Here is a 14,612-nt window from a genome sequence, read left to right on the forward strand (position 1 = left end):
GAAAGGAAGAGGGGTTGGGGGTGTGTGCGCATGTGTGTTGATGGTGGTGGAAGTGCGTTCAATCCTTATCTTCTGTAGTGACAAGACAACGGATAATGCTTAAACATGAATAATCAAGAAGTAGCAGAGATTTGAAGATTTTAAAAAAGTGCCTGCTTCTGGAGAGTGGGAAAGAGGTGAAGAGGGGCAGGGGACCACTGTTTTCTGTTTTGTTTTGTTTGGGGTGGGGGCAACCACTGTTTTTCAAGACAAGTTTTCTAGAGCATGTTTGACTTTTCAGGGCTCAGCTTTGTATTCTGTCGTCAAGTGGCTCACTTTTGAGGATGCCCTTTGAGGATGGGTCCCAGGTTCTTGATCCAACCTAGAATTCAACTTATAGAACAAAGAACTGTCTTTCGAAAACCTCAAGGTGACTCTGAGGTCTCTTGTTGCTCTATAATTCTGAGATGCTGAGTAATCTTTTCCACAGTTGTAAATATAACATCTGGTTCGCGCGTCAGCAGCACATATACTAAAAATCAGAACGATACAGAGAAGATTAGCATGGCATGTTAATCCGTGCAAGGCTGACATGCAAATTTGTGAAGCATTCCATATTTTTAAGTAAAGTGTTTCTCTGAGTTAAAAAGAAAAGTATGGGGCCGGCCCCGTGCCTTAGCGGTTAAGTGCGCGCACTCCGCTGCTGGCGGCCCGGGTTCAGATGCCGGGCATGCACCAACGCACCGCTTCTCCGGCCATGCTGAGGCCGCGTCCCACATACAGCAACTAGAAGGATGTGCAGCTATGACATACAACTATCTAAGAGGGCTTTGGGGGAAAAAATAAATAAATAAAAAAATTAAAAAAAAAAAAAGAAAAGTATGTATTATACATATTTGTATATATAATATATATTATATGTATATTTGTATGTGTGTGTATATATATATATATAAAAAACATCTGAAGGGTTTATTTTAAATTAAGCCTTCATAATTACTGGCTTTATATGAAAACAAATCCACAAGGTCTCTCAAACTGAAATAAGCAATTATTAAAAATACTTCTTTCTTCGTTAAATGAATGCTTCCAAATTTTGAAGATTTAGAAGAGAAGTGTTTTTTTTTTTAATTGTGGCAAAATATACCTAACGTAAAATTTACCATCTTAACCATTTTTAAACATACCGTTCAGTAGTCTTGGAAGAGTAGTGATTTCTCTCTCTCTCTCTCTTTTTTTTTTTTTGCTGAGGAAGATTGGCCCTGGGCTAACATCCGTGCCCATCTTCCTCTACTTTATATGTGGGACGCCTGCCACAGCATGGCTTGGTAAGTGGTGTGCAGGTCCCCACTAGGATCCGAACCCACAAACCCCGGGCTGCTGAAGCAGATCGGACAAACTTAACCACTACGCCACATGGCGCGGCCCCAAGAAGTGATTTTTTGAACAAAATATACACAGAAATTAGCTCAAAACTGGAAGTATTTGTGTCGTGATCTACATCAAAATATTTATTTAATGTTCTTCACTTCATATTAGCTTGCCGGAATAATGTTAACATTATAAACTTTCAAATGTTTCCACTGTAGGTAAAATTAGAACCTATGACAACTATTTAAAATATTCAAGAAATTAACTCATTTTTCACCCACTTAACAGTTGAGAGCCATTTGAAATGAAAAATAAAGTAGTACAACTAAATCTAAGCAATTCCAAATAAATGCCCATTGTTTCTTGAGAGAGAGACAAGACACCACCAGCCTGAGCTACAGAAAACACCCACGCTAACATCTTGCATATATTATTTTCTTGCTGAATAAAAAGTTAGGCACACAGCTTTTCTATACAATAACTGGAATTGTGCACAGCCCCCCTCCACACTGCTCTGAAAATGAACTTTTGTTTTATGCAGATGTGGACGAATTAGAAAGAACAAAAGGCCCACATTTTCAGGCTGAGAACATTCAACTGAAAATGCAAAACAGATTTCCTTCCATTAGACAGGAGACCAAGGGTAAATGTTTGCAGTGAGCAGGTTACAGGCGGACCTGAGGCCTTCCAGGCGTCCTCTCTCTGAAGGTGACGATCCACTGGCAAGTGCTTCCTAAATGCTCCTGTCAAGGGGCCCAACATGGCCTACCTGAAGGAATAAATAGGAGGTCAACACCTCTATCTGGTCTCCTCTGGCCCAGTATCGGTGACGAGGATCAGCTTAGTCCCACACGCAATATTGTAGTACCTTGCTCACTTTAAGGTCTGAGCCACTTGCTAGAGGATTGGGCCCACAGAGATCTGATGGGGCAGAGAAACTGTCCCAGACCCTTTAACAGAGCTCTTACAGGAGAGGAAGCCTGGAGACCCACTCTTAGGGGGGCTGATGAAAAGATGCTTGGTTATTAAGGAATGCTGACGTCCAGATCCCTGAGCCTGAACACAGAGACAACCATCACAGATCCTTCCTACCCACCCCACACACACACACTCCAGAAGGCGAAGTTCACTCTGATGTCTGACAACAGCTCCACTGAGAACTCTTTCTTTTTTTTTTTTTTGGTGAGGAAGATCAGCCCTGAGCTAACATCCATGCCAATCCTCCTCTTTTTGCTGAGGAAGCCTGGCCCTTGGCTAACATCTGTGCCGATCTTCCTCCACTGTATATGGGACGCCGCCACAGCATGGCCTGCCAAGCGGTGCGTCGGTGCGCGCCCGGGATCTGAACCCAGGCTGCCAGCAACGGAGCACGCGCACTTAACCGCCACGCCACAGGGCCCGGCACCACTGAGAACTCTGCAGCCACCAAACTCCATGTGTCTCCCATGGCTGCTGTCATTGGTTGTGGCAAGAATGATTGCACCGCAACTCTTCTCCACACTTTGTCACTTCCCCCGTCGTGGACTCCTTTATCATCCCTTAAACACTGATGTTCCATTGCTCTTCTGGCAATGCATGGTTTCCGGCATGGATGCGCATGCATTAATTTAACTATTATCTACATGCTGATAAATCCAAAATCTGCTTTTCCAACCTTAACCTCTCCCATCAATTTCTAACTTATGCTGCATGCAGACCATATCCACTTGAAGGTCCCACAGGCACCTGCAATAACATATGTCCAAAAGTGAACTAAAAAGAACAAACATTTTGTGTAAATAAAATCTGCAATCTCTTACTTGAAAGTTGGGACAACTTGGGACAAATGTTTTTTGGAATTTTGAGTTCTTTAGAATTTAGTGAAGGTAATAGACAGTATATAAATACCACCACCAGTGAAGCCTAGGCCAGTACCTTATAATCAAACACACAGTGTGTGTCTTCAGCAAAATGTACCACTCTTCACATTAAGTGGAATATACAAAAGCTAAAGATAGTCTCATGTCAGCTGAGTCAAGTTTTGTATCAAATGAGTTTGCACCAAATTTATAAAAGACTTAGTTTTCAGAGCTTTTTAGATATTGGAATTGTGAATTAGTGATTATTGAACTTTATTTGTCACACATATGACATTAAAGGGCTAATATCCCTAATATACACGGAGCTCTTAGAAATTAATAAGAAAGATGAAAACCCAGAAGGAAAATGGACCAAGGACATGAATAGACCACTGAAAGATAATATTTTTGAAATGTTCAACCTTACTACTTCTCAAAGAAATGCAACTTGAAACAGTAAGATATTTTCTGCTTATCAGACAAGCAAGGATAAAATAAGTTGGCAAAGGTAGAGAGAAACAGGCACTCACATATACCATTAGTGAGTGAATATTTGTGAAACCTTAAAACAGCTGCCTAGTAAGCACATAGTGAGGTTCTATAAGTGCTTGTGAAATAAATACTGGTGGGAGTTTATATTGGTACAAACTTTTAGGAGGACAACTTACCAATGTTGGTATCTATTAAAATTTTAAACGTGTATATCCTTTTATTCAGCACTTCCAATTCTAAGAATTTATTCTACCAAAATACTCACACAAACGTGCAAAGATATATTGTATAGAAAGATGTTCCGTGAATCACGGTAATGATGAAATCTGGAAACACCACCACCATCTTCGGTGGTGTGTTTCTCCGCAGGCTGGTGGGAAGTCTGGCTGCAGCAATTCCAGGCGTCACACTGAGACCCATCAATAACCAGAGGAAGAGTGTCTTCCTGAGGCTCTCTTTTAGGAGTGGAAAAACTTTTCCCAGAAGCTTCCCAGCAGACTTCCTCTCCTGACTCACTGGACAGATCTGGGGTACATGAACATTCCCAAGCCAACCCCCTACAAAGCGAATGGCGTTACTCTAGGCCATTGGTTCTCAAATGTTTTTATCTTGGACCCATTTAGACGCTTAAAAATTATTAAGGATCCCAAAGGGCTCTTGTTTATATGGGTTAAAGCTATCACTAAAATTTCAAAATAATTATTAATTTAAAAATGACAACAATAAACCCATTACATGTTAACATAAGCTAACGTAGCAATATTATCCAAAGTGAAAGTATTTTTTAAATTAAAATTGTATATATTTAAGGCCACATGATGATTTGGTATACATATACTTGGTGAAATGATTACTACAGTCAAGCTAGTTAACATATCTTGTTCTCAGGTAGTTACCATTTGCGTGTGTGATGACAGCACCTGAAATCTACTCTCTTAGCAAATTTCCAGTAATTATTAAAGTATCATTAACTATAGTCATCATGCTGTACATTGGATCTCTAGATTTGTTCATCCTACATAACTGCAACTTTGTACTCTTTGACCAGCATCTCCCCATTTCCCCACCTCCAGCCCCTGGTAACCACCATTCTACCCTCTGCTTCTATGTATTTGACTTTTTTAGATTCGACATATAAGTGAGATCATGCAGTTTTTTTCTTTCTGTCTGGCTTACTTCACTTAACCTAATGTTCTCCGGGTTCATCCACGTTGTCACAAATGGCAGGATTTCCTTCTTTTTTAAGGCTGAATAAGATTCTATTGTAAATACATACCACAATTTCTTCATCCATTCATCCATTGACAGACACTTAGGTCGTTTCCACAACTTGGCTATAGTGAATAATGCTGCAATGAACATGGGAGCACAGATATCTCTTCGAGCTACTGATTTCATTTCCTTTGGGTCCATACCCAAAAGAGGGATTGCTGCATCATACGGTAGTTCTATTTTTAGCCACAGTGAAAGCATTTAATGAGAACAGTGGCATTGCTTCACATTTATGCAAATCACTTGAATATTTGGCTTAGTGTAAGACAGCTGGATTCTCACATACGCTTTTGCGTTCATTCCATCTGTTGCAATCTGTTAGTAGAAGTAAATATTAAAAAAAAAATTCAGCCTCACTCAGATATGCAGTTGGAAAAGAGAAAAACTCCCAGACCCTGAAAAGGATCTCAAAGCCCCAAAGGGGTTCTCAGCTGCATTTTAAGAACCTCGTGAGGCCCAGCCCCAGGGCAGGGCCGGAATCATCCTCTCCCGGCGCATGAGGCTGCTTGGGGAAGGGTGGACATGGAGCCCTCGCACTCTGCTAGCAAGGAGAGAGGAGAAGACATATACTCTTAGGAAGGAGCGAGGATACTGACTGGACAACCAGCCATGCCCCTCTATAAACTTCTCTCTAGAACACATCCAGAGTAAACTTCGTTTTTTAATTTTTTTATTTTAATTGCAGTAAAATGCACATAACATAAAATTTACCATTTTAACCATTTTTAAGTGTATAGTTCAGTGGCATTAAGTATATTCACACTGTTGTGCTACCATCACCACCATCCATCCACAGAACTCTTTTCACCTTGCAAAACTGAAACTCTCTACCCATCAAACAACACCCCATTCTCCCTCCCCGCAGCCCTTGGCGGCCACCATTCGACTTTCTGTCTATCGGTTTTACTACTCTAAGTACCTCATACAAGTGGAATCATACAGCATTTGTCCTTTTGTGACCAGCGTATTTCACTTGGGATAATGTCCTTAAATTTCGTCCATCTTGTAGTAAGTGTCAGAATTTTCTTCCTTTTTAAAGCTGAAGAATATTCTATTGTATGTATAGACCACATTTTGTTTATCCATCCTGTTGATGGACATTTGGGCTGTTTACACCTTTTGGCTATTGTAAATAATGCTACTATGAACATGGGTGTACAAATAGCTGTTCGAGTCCCTGCTTACAATTCTTTTAGGTAAAGACCCAGAAGTGGAATTGCTGGATCATATGGTAGTTCTATTTTAATTTGTTGTTTTTTTTCTTTGTGTGAGGAAGATTAGCCCTGTGCTAACATCTGATGCCAATCCTCCTCTTTTTTGCTGAGGAAGATCTGCCCGGGGTTAACATCCATGCCCATCTTCCTCTACTTTATACGGGATGCTGCCACAGCATGGCCTGACACGTGGTGCGCCAGTGCCCTTCCGGGATCCGAACCTGCGACCCCGGGCCACCAAAGCAGAGCACGTGTACTTAACCGCTATGCCACCAAACCGACCCCATATTTTTAATTTTTTGAGAAACTGTCATACTGTTTTCTATAGCAGCTGCACCATTTTACATTCCCAGCAACAGTGCACAAGGATTCCAATTTCTCCACATCCTCACCAACACTTGTTGTTATTATTATCATTTGATAGTAGCCATCCCAATAAGTGTGAGGTGGTCAGAGTAAGCTTTTAAAAGCATAAATCAGATCATGTCATTTTCCTGGTAAAACTACAATAGCTTTCAGCTGCCTTGTAAAATTAAACAGCCCTTGTTAGGGCTGACAAGACCCTATTGATCTGGCCCTGCCCTCCCCTCCAACCTCATCTCCTACGCTCTCCCCTTGTTCACTATCCATCAGCACACAAACCTTTCTGTTTTTCAAACATGCCAAGGGGTTTCCACTTCTAAGCCTTTACACGTCCTCTTCCCTCTGCCTGGAAACATCCGTCTACAGCTTCCCAAGGCTGGCTCTCTGCCCTCTCTCAGGTCCCAGTTTAAATGCAGATGTTTCCTGGGCTGGCCCGGTGGCGCAAGCGGTTAAGTGCTCGGGCTCCGCTGCGGCGGCCGGGGTTCGCCACTTCGGATCCCGGGAGCACACCCACACACTGCTTGGAAAGCCATGCTGTGGCAGCATCCCATATACAGTGGAGGAAGATGGACACGGATGTTAGTCCAGGGCCGTCTTCCTCAGCATAAAAAGAGGAGGACTGGCAGATGTTAGCACAGGGCCAATCTCCTCACAAAATAAAGAAAGAAAGAAATGCAGATGTTTCCTGAGTGCTCCTCCCAGTCACTCTCATATCTTGTTTCAGACTTTGGACAAATATTTTTTGAGCACCTACCATATGAGAGGCCTCATGCTAAGTGCTGGGGATATAGCAGCGACCAAAACAGATAAAATCCCTACTTCTATGGGGCTTCCATTCTTTTTATTGTCTTCCTAGCACTGGTCACTACTGCAACTATCTTGTTCATTTCCCAATGTTTATTTCATTGGCTGGTCATTTCAGCATTGTTTATAAAGGAAGAGAGTTGGAAACAACCCAAATACCTAACAGTAGGGGCTAGTTTTTAAAAAATGATGGTTCATCCTTATAATACAAAGCTGTACTTCTGTTTTACAGAATGAGGTAGACCTATATGTACTGCTGTGAAAAGATGACCATGACATACTTGCATCAGACACAAGACTATATGTGTTCTCAGTTCCCTAGGCACCAGCCACCTCCCAGACCCTCAGCTTCTTGCTCTGCCTCAGCGCATGGTTCTACCGTCTGGGCCTCGGAGAGCAAGACTCTCTCCTCTTGCTGCCACTACATAGACAAGCCAACCACTCGCCCCGAGTTTCTACCTCCTCTTGCTACTTCTGGACTTGGATGAAACCACATGGCAGGGCATGGGTCCTGACATCCTAAATGTCCACACAAGAGGACAGGTGTTGCAAGTTGGAGGTGCAGGGGGTTAACAACCATGGGAAGTTTTTGCCCTTACTGAGTATTTCAAAAAGCTTTTCTTGATGTGCTTTATATCTACCCATATTTATCATATTAGAAATTAAAAGTGAGGGGCCGGCCTGGTGGCGTGGTAGTTGGGTTCGTGAACTATGCTTTGGCCGCCCAGGGTTCACAGGTTTGGATCCTGGGCGCAGACCTCATCAAGCCATGCTGTGGCAGCATCCCACATACAAAAAATAGAGGAAGATTGGCACCGATGTTAGCTCGGGGCCAATCTTCCTCACCAAAAAAAAAAAAAGAAAGAAAGAAAGAAAAAAGAAATTAAAAGTGAGAAAACTTTAAAGTATTTATTAGTTGATTCTAAACACTGATAAAAACTTATTATATGCAAACATAAATAGCATATTTTATATGAAAACAAATATATTTTACAAAATAAAAAAATTAATCTGGAAGAGTGGTATTGCTTTACACTTTTGCAAGTCTCTTTAATATCTTGTTTAACAGAAAGCTCCATTCTCATACCTGCTTCTGCATTCAGTCTGTTGCAGTGTCTTGGTTTGGTTTATGAACACAATCTGGATTCACACAGATGTGTAGTTGAGAAAGGGAGCACAGCTTTTTCAGACAACTGGATCTTCTTCTGTGATACTACCCCAAAACTTCACAAGCAGTAGTTTCTGACATGTTAATTGCAATGTGGAATTTGAAACTATATCAATGAAACTATATCAATGAACTCTTTGTATTCTATCATATTAAAATCCATTGTTCATTTGTACTTTGGATGGATATTTTACCCACACATGATATTGATCTTGTAGACCCCTGACAAGGTCTTGAGGATCCCCAAAGGTCCATGGACCACGCTTTGAGAAGTGATGATTTATTTATTTACTTGTTTATAGTTTGCTCCTCCAAACCCTACCCTCTAGAAAATAAGCTTCAGAGGAGCAGGAATCTTGTTTATCTTGTATCCCTCACACTTAGAACAGTGTTGAGCTCACTGAGGGTACTCAATAATCACTAGTTCAGTGAATGGACCTCAGGGATTCTACAAGAGAGGCATCTCGTCAAGTTGTCTTGTCACTTCACAGAGGTGGTTCATGGTTCTACACGACCTTGAGACTACATTAACTTATTTTCCCAGGATTTTTTTAAATCAATGTCATAAAGATAAATTAATTTAAAACTAACTAGCTTTAAAATTCACAAATTTTACCCTTAAGAAACAGATTGTGACTTTCAATAATAAATATTTATTTCCATAAACATTCAATAAAATATACTATAATACAATGTCCAGTATGCTTTATGAAATATATGGTACAAAATTCTATATGTGAGGAATAGATCTATCTAACAAAGCTTTATGAAGCAATTCTTCTTTCTTTAAGGGTATTATGGAGAAAGAAGAGTAAATGAGATTAAGCTAAAGGAATGTTCTAAGAAAAAAGAAAGATGAAACCAAAAAAATACGAAGAAAAAATTATATGACATCTTTCGAGAATATCCATAATATTCATATATACATGTATGTATCTTCTGTCTACTTCTAAAACAATCCAAAGTATCTATGTAACAAAATTTGGCTTTATTAAGTGGTCTAGACTCTTGCTACCCAAAGCGTGGGCTCAGCATCAGCAGCTCTGGTGTCACCTGGAAGTTAGAATTGAAGCATCTCAGGCCGCACCAGACCTGCTGTGCAGATGATATTTTCCAAAGATAGCCACTACAATATGTTCCACCCCACATGCGGTGAAGTTGACCCTCCTCCCATCAAGTGATGGGGGCAATGTCCCTTCCCCTTAAACCTGGGAAGACCTTGGGGCCGGCCCCAAGGTCTTAACTTAGCGGTTAAGTGCGTGCGCTCCGCTGCTGGCGGTCCGGGTTCGGATCCCGGGCGCGCACGGACGCACCGCTTCTCCAGCCATGCTGAGGCCGCGTCCCACATACAGCAACTAGAAGGATGTGCAGCTATGACCTACAACTATCTACTGGGGCTTTGGGGCAAAAAATAAATAAATGAAAAAGGCAAGGAAGAATTTAAAAAAAAAAACAAAAAACCTGGGAAGACCTTTATGACTGCTTCTACCAACTGAGTATGGCAGAAGCGATGCTATGTGACTTCTGAGGCTAGGTCATAAAAAGGCCATGCACTTCCACCTTGCTTCGTTGGGACCCTTGGTGAAACCCAGCCGCCATGCTGTAAGGAAGACAACCATCCACATGGAAGGGATACATGTTGGTTTTTTGTCAAGAGCCCCATCTGGGGTCTCAGTCAACAACCAGCATCAATCACTAGACTGAGCGAGTGAGCCTTCAGATGATTTCAGCTCCCAGCCATTAAGTCACTCTCTGTATCCAATTTTCCCATCTAAGCATGTGTGGGGACAAGCTATCCCCACCAAGCCCTGCTCAAATTGCAGTTTTGTGAACAAAATAAATGACTATTCATTTAATGGCTGTTTTAAGCCACTAAGTTTGGGATGATCTGCTGTGCAGCAACAGAGAACCAGAACACTCAATAAGTTGTATCTGCATTTTAACAAGATCCCTCAATGATTCACATGCTCATTAAAATGGGAGAAGTATTGATTTAAAGTAAAATTGTGTAACATTTAATTTTCCTACTGCCCTTAACAACACTGATTGCAGATTATGAAAAACTAGATAATGAGTGAAAATCATATTTAGAGTAATTGTCCCCAGAAAGCTACATAACTGTTTTCTGTTAAATGTGCTGTGTTCTCTAGGTGTCAGAACTTGTCCAAATCTTGGGTCAGACTCACAGTTGGAGAGTATCTTCTCCATGACAGATAGAGAAAACTAGAAAAATAATTGAGGCAAGCCAAGAGATTTTAGAAGCCAACATTCCTGAAATGTTGTAAAGATGAGGATAGAGGTTGTGTGACTAATATCCAGTAAACTTACTTGTATCCAGGGCAGTAATCATTTTAATAGCAGATGGCTGAAAGAAAATTTTTGAAAACAAATGGTGTCATGCTACCAAAATTAAGTGTAGATGAACATATGCAAGTGTTTGCTATTATTAAAGCAGAACAACAAAGCTATAATTCATGTCATTCTTCTGGGGTAAGGTTTAAAAGTATATTAGCTAAAGGTCTATAGTCTCATAATGCATTATATAGGGGTAGCTTTCGTACCTATAGTATAAGTGGTTAATTAGCACCATGCTTAAGGTCTTTGTTCATTTTAGTTTAACATTTCCTTCATAGTGTTCTAAATTCTAAATCAATCCAAATCACAAAGGTCAAAGAATAACAATCATCATCTGTCACAGGATGTCAAACAACTGGATATTTGGAAACATCTAAACTTTTCTTTTTTTGATGAGGAAGATTAGCCCTGAGCTAACAGCTGTTGCCAATCCTCCTCTTTTTGCTGAGGAAGATTGGCTCTGAGCTAACATTTGTGCCCATCTTCCTCTACATTATATGTGGGACGCCTGTCACAGCATGACTTAATAAGTGGTGTATAGGTCTGAACCTGGGATCCAAACGTGTGAACCCTGGGCTGCCGAAGCAGAGCACGTGAACTTAACCACTACACCACCGGGCTGGCCCCAGGAAACATCTAAATTTTTCAATGAATTTTTCCAGTTTCCAACCAGATGTTTGGCATCCTGCGGCCATAGCCAGGTCATGTAGCATTTCCTCCTACTCCTCTTAGCTCACGTGGGTTTAGATATTCCTGCAAAGAATAGCCCTGTAGCTGCTGTTACATTAAGTGCAGCCTGCTTCATTCATTTTCCTGTTATCAAAAATAACTTATTAGTAAGAGTTCTTGGTTGCAAGCAACAGAAATCGATTCTTGCTAACTTAAGCAGAAAAGAATTTATTGGAAAGCTAATAGGGCTCATGAACACAATAGGACGAAGACCAAGCTCGGGAAAGGGCTGAGATCAAGGAAGTCCCAGTCCCGCCCACATTCCCACCCATAGTGCCACCACCACACTAAGACTGTCCTCCAAAAGATCCACCATTCTTGTATCACTGCCTCCTAAGTCAAAGCCCTCTTGGCTTGCACAAGTGAGAGGTGGATGCGAAATGTTGGAGCTAAAAATTGCCCTCCTGCCAAGACTCCTCGCAGAGGGAGAAAGATGATAATCTTCCCATAAGAAAACTGGATGTTATAAGGAAGTGAGATGATGCTGGACATCCAGAACTCTATTTATGTCTGCTATAAATAATACGTAGGGTTTGGTTAAATTATAAAATAATGCATGTTCATTGTGGAAAGTATATAGCATTGTCTATGTTTTTTTTCTAAAATTGGGATTATATTGAATATATCATTTATAACCAACTTTTTTTCACCTAACAATATATTGTGATCATTTTCGATGTCATTAACTATTCACATGCAACATGATTTTCAACAGCGGTGTGGTATTTCTGCTCTGTATTTATTTTAAATCTCTTAGGTAATTTCTATTTTACTTTTTACTATTGTAAATAACGGTGGCCTGAACATAGACTTTTTTTTCTCTTTTGCTGAAGTATATTGAAGCCTTCCCATGTATCAGGCACTATGCTAAGTGCTTCATGTGCATTTTCTCATTTACTTCTCACAATGCCCCAGGTGGTAAATCCTATTATTATCACCATTTTACAGATGAGGAACATTTATAGCCACATGGAAGCTATAAATAACTTGCCTAAGATCACACAGCCGCTGACAGTCACTAATTAACCTACTAACGGTAGAACCAGTCTGGAAACCCAGGCTTGTCAAGACTTCACAGCTCAGGCTCTGAATCTTAACTTCCTTCTTATGTAGAAATCATTGGGTAATGCATAAATATAACTTTAGGATAATAAATCAGGAGAAGTAGGGCCAGCCCCGTGGCTTGGTGGTTAAGTGCACGCGCTCCGATGCTGGTGGCCCGGGTTCGGATCCCGGGCGCGCACCGAGGCACCACTTCTCCGTCCATCCTGAGGCCGAGTCCCACATACAGCAACTAGAAGGATGTGCAGCTACGACATACAACTATCTACTGGGGCTTTGGGGGGAAAAAATAAATAAAATCTTTAAAAAAATAAATAAATAAATAAATCAGGAGAAGTGGAATTGAGGGAGTAAAGGCTTTTGATACATACTGTCAACTGCTCTCACAAAAGTGTGTGTCAATTTATACTGCTCCTAGAAATAAAGTGCCACTCCTGAGCCATACCGCTGGGTATTATCTTTATCAGAGAACCTTTGCCAATCTGGCTGGTGAAAAAAGGTATCTTGGCTTTTAAATTTTGCATGTTTTGTATTATATTATAATGCTAGCTACCTTTTATGATCGTTTACTGTGTGTCAGTTAAATGTAAGCCCCGAGAGGGTAGAGATAGCTGTCTGTTTTGTTCATTCCTGTATCCCTAGCACCTAGCAGAGCACCTGGCACAGTAGTCACTCAATAAAAATTTGCTGAATAAATGAATGAATGAGTGAATGTGCTGGGCATTGAGCTCAGCACTTTACATGGATGATCTCATTGAGTCCTCACAACACTCGATGCTTCAGCCAGGGTTAATACCCTTAATATTCAGCTAGTATGTCTGACCCAATGGACACTCTGAAGGGCCTTGCTTTGAGCTTCAGGTCCATCTGCTCTAAAGCAGGACGGCCCAACTCCCTTGGTTTTCCCCAGGGTCCTCCCAAATGAACCTGTGGTACAACACACAGGCTATATTTCGAGTCAGATCACCCCAAATATATCTCCAGATTTGGTGAAAATCTGCCCATCCATTTTCCCATGATGTAGTAACAGAAGAAACTTGTTTTTTAGAAAGCTTTTTTTTTATTATTATTATTTCAAAAATCTCCATTTTTACTCTAACTTTCTGACTCTGGGCTTGTGCCGTCAACACTTTCACAATGATTTTTTGCTCCTCAAAAAGAAGAGCATACTTGATCCTGTCACGGACACATTTAGCAACCATGGAGGCACCACAGGCCCAGATGATATGTTTTTTTTTGTTTTAGACAATCTCATAAGAACTTTAGGTCTCACGGCATGAACTCCTTGAAGCTGACCTGGGCACACGCGACATGTGGATTCTGGTGTTGTTCCACACTTCTTGGTATAAAGGTAAACAATGCTAATACCAGGGGCTCAGGACAGCCTGGCATTGCTGGAGGCTGTATTGTAAGATAGCCTACAACAGTATGTCAAGTGCTAGACCATTTTGAATGCCTCTAGACACTATCCCCAGAAGAGGAAAAGAAACAGAATCTTAATTTTATTTATAGACATTAAAAAGAACTCTCTGTGTATTAAAAACATTAGCTCTAATCCTTTGTCATACATTTTGCCAATACCTTCCATTATTCTCATTTGCCTTTTAGTTTTATTTACAGTATTTTTTTTGCTTGCAAATGTTTTCCCTTCTTTGTAGCAAAATCTATCAGTCTTCCCTTTATGGTTTCTTTCTTTGCTATTATATATAGAAGTGTTTTCTATTTTAAGTAGGTGAATAATGATATAGGTGAATAATGATACATAACAACCACTTCTCTGTGGAATTATCTGGAGTTGGAATAAAAACCTTGGCTTTCCAATGTGAAATCAAGGTGGTGGTGCACAGAATCCCTTTCCACATAATGGCACCAGATTAGCTTTGCAACAGCTCCAGGTAGATCTAAACCTCGCAGGGGGCTGGGGTGTCAAAGTTCTTGACTCTGGGAGAGACTGTAGGAGCATCA

At 40.8% G+C, this 14,612-nt stretch overlaps 1 non-coding gene and 1 pseudogene across 1 annotated transcript; one reads left to right on the forward strand and one right to left on the reverse strand.

The window, feature by feature from the left end:
• Positions 1-491: 491 nt before the first annotated feature.
• On the forward strand, positions 492-601 carry LOC147912942 (U6 spliceosomal RNA). The gene has a single exon (XR_015549392.1). It is a non-coding gene; the product is annotated as a U6 spliceosomal RNA (small nuclear RNA).
• Positions 602-13,519: 12,918 nt separating this feature from the next.
• Positions 13,520-14,094, reverse strand: LOC147912943 (large ribosomal subunit protein eL34 pseudogene; annotated as a pseudogene).
• Between the last annotated feature and the right edge of the window lie 518 nt (positions 14,095-14,612).

Source organism: Ceratotherium simum, chromosome 32 (assembly GCF_057802395.1).
Source record: "Ceratotherium simum simum isolate JZ-2026a chromosome 32, ASM5780239v1, whole genome shotgun sequence".
Taxonomy (NCBI): domain Eukaryota; kingdom Metazoa; phylum Chordata; class Mammalia; order Perissodactyla; family Rhinocerotidae; genus Ceratotherium; species Ceratotherium simum.